Source organism: Microtus pennsylvanicus, chromosome 21, assembly GCF_037038515.1.
Source record: "Microtus pennsylvanicus isolate mMicPen1 chromosome 21, mMicPen1.hap1, whole genome shotgun sequence".
In the NCBI taxonomy this organism is placed as follows: Eukaryota; Metazoa; Chordata; class Mammalia; order Rodentia; family Cricetidae; genus Microtus; species Microtus pennsylvanicus.
This window is the reverse complement of record NC_134599.1, coordinates 36,658,787-36,661,966: the sequence shown is the minus strand read 5'-3', so window position 1 is coordinate 36,661,966 and position 3,180 is coordinate 36,658,787.

The window sequence follows — 3,180 nt, the reverse complement described above, 5'->3', positions numbered from 1 at the left end:
GTAGTACTCTACTACTCAGTCGCAATGTAGAATTGGTGATATAAAGGATTGACCAATGCTTAGAGAGTAAGCCACACAATATAGAATTTAGCTGAGGGAGGGCTGCCTTTGAAATACACCCAAAGACAAGTAGTATGTTAATCAGAACTATTAGAGATTTGGATGCAAAGATGTAAATGTTTATTTAACTTTTTTGTATACATGTCTGTAGTGAAAAAAGCAAATGAGATACTCACCCATAGAAAGGATAGAGAGTCTGCCTGTGTAACTCTCTAGAGTAAGCTGGAGCATCACAGTTTTAAGAGGGATTTCTTAGTTGTGTTGGACTGGATCAATTCCATGATATTTTGTTATGTGTTTGCTGTTTCTTGGTATCAACTACATACATTAAAACCCAAAAGCATGGTTATAGTGGTGAAATACCTGGTTAAATCCAGACCCTCCCAGCAGGAAGAAAATAGCCAAAAATCTAAGCAAGAAAAGAAGAATCAAGAATCTAGGATTAGCCAGTTCAGTGACTGTGTTTCAAGAACTAGCTGAAGATAAAGTTAGATTGTAATCTTGGAAGTGATCTTGAGAGGCAGGGAGTTGCCCCCTTGTGACCAACACTGGATTTTTGAAATTTTCTATGACACTTTTGGATTACTGGGCTATGGTTTCTTCCCTTAAAAACTCCTTCTCCCAGTCACTCAGGGTCAAACTCTTCCCCTGCATGGGTTATGAGTCTTGGCCCCAGTGTACTGGTTCCCATCTCATTGATTAAAGCCTCCTGTGATTGCAGCAAAGATGGTCCTTTGTGAGTTACTATGGGGGGTGTCGTGTTATCCCAAGACTTGAGTGAGAGTCTCCCAAGAACTGGGGGTCTTTCAGTAGTAATGCCAAGTATCATATGAATAATGTATTGTGTTTTATCTAAGGTTTAGTTGAACAGTTTATACCTAGGAAATACTAATTTATTACATTATCATATACAGTTTCTATTCAGATTTCTTTTGTTGTTACTCAGCACTATCTAAAGACAAACAATTGGTACCTTCCTGTGATCACTTGTGACTGCTTACCAAGGATGACCACCACCGGGTTTGCTGACTGTTAATATTCCATCATGAAAGAAAGTATCCCCTCCATCTGAGTACACAGCCTCTTTTCCAGTCACCTATATGCAAATCATGCCTAATGACATGTGACCTTCTGGTTTCAGAGATGAACTAGAGTACACAGCCTGGAAAAGACTTGGGAGGATGTACATTCTTTGTATGCACCTATGAGAAAGCCATTTTTAAAAGTGGGGATTTACCTTGAGTGCTATCGGGCTTACTTTCTACGTTCACTGAGAAATGTATTGTAATGGAAAGCATATGTGCGGTGGAAGAGTAGAGAGAAGGTAAGCTCCACATATGCAGCTATGGGAGAGCCATTGTACATACTAGATGGAGACGTGCCTGTTTGGCTGCCTTTTGGGTATCTTAGTTAAAGCTTCTATTGCTGTGAAGAGACACCATGACCACAGCAACACTTATAAAGGAAAACATTTGATTTAGGCAAGCTTACAGTTTCAGAGGATTTAGTCCATTATCAACATGGCAGAAAGCATGGTGGATGCAAGCAGAAATGGTGCTGGAGAAAGAGCTGAGAGATCTCCATCCAGATCAGCAGGCAGCAGAAAGTGACTATGAAATACTTCAACAAGGCCACACCTCCTAATAGTGCCACTCTCCATGAGACTTTCGGGGCCATTTTGATTCAAACAACCACAGAATCAAAACCCTTGTAAGTACCTTTTCAACCACACTCAATAAGAAAATAAAAGGAAGATTTTGGAGCCAAATTATCACACAAATGACCTCTAACTTAATCGGTTATGGAGTGTATCATTTCCAACTGAAATGCTATGATCTCAATCTCTACTTTCTGACATTCTTCTTAACATTTCCATATTCCTGGTCCTATAAGAACAGCCAATTTAGTTCTGTATACTAATTTCTATATTTTTTTCACCACCTAAAATCTAGATATCTTCTACAATGTTTCAAGAGACATCATTCCCAGGTTCTGCCTAGCAACAATATTACTTTTGGTTTTCCATTTTTTTGTCCTAACTTACATTTATGTTGCTCTGATTAAATCCCCTAACCAAAATCAGCTCAGACAATGAGTGGGGTAATTTGACTTCATCATTTTTAGAGCTTAGGATAGGAAATCATGTTAATAGTTGAATGCAAAAATCCATGGACAAAGATTGTTTCCTGGCTTTCTCTCTTGCCCAGTCACTCCTTCATTCATGCTAAGATAGCTCCCTTTTGTAGCCCAAGCCCACTTTCTTAGGGATATTGCCACCCTCATTGGAGGAACTTTCCCACGTCAATCATCAACACAATCTCTCCCAGATACAGCAGTCTGTGTCTTTTATGAACCACGCCACTCTGAACACAGTTGAGCAAATGTCCTTGTGGTAGGATCTTTTGGATATATGTCCAAGAGTGGTATAGCTGGGTCTTGAGGTGAATTGACTCACAACTTCCTGAGGACTGCATGTTGATTTCCACATTGGCTGTACAAGTTTGCACTTGTACATGTCCTTGCCACATATCCTTACCAGCATTAACAGTCCCTTGTATTATGGAGCTTAAGAAATCAACAGGTGTAAGATAAAATCTCAAAGTAGTTTTGATATTCATTTTCCTGATGGCTAAAGATGTTGAACATGTTCACGGTGGGTTTATCATCTTATAGTTCTACCAGCAATGGAAGAGGATTTCAGTCTCTTTACAGCCTCATCAATACTTGTCGTTTCATATATTTATGTGTATGAGTGTTTGCCTGCATTTGCTGCTGTCCTTAAAGGCCAGGGATTGATTGCTGGCCTAGGATGCTGTGTATTTTAGGAAATGTCTGTCCAGGGTGTGTGAGCCAGCCCAATTGTGAAGACCGGAGGACAACTTGCAGGGGTGAGTTCTCTCCTTCCATGTGCATGTGGGTTCCAGGGATGAAACTTGGGGTAGGTATGGCAGCAATCAGCTTTACTTGGTGATCAGGCTTGCTGGCCCTGCAGTATCTTCAGAACTTCCTTGTGGACCTTACTGGGTGTGGGGACTCCAAGGGTGTTCAGTGACCATCCAAATCTGCCTAGCCTCTCCACTCATTGCCCCCCACTGTAGGCGGCATAATAACCAGGCTAGC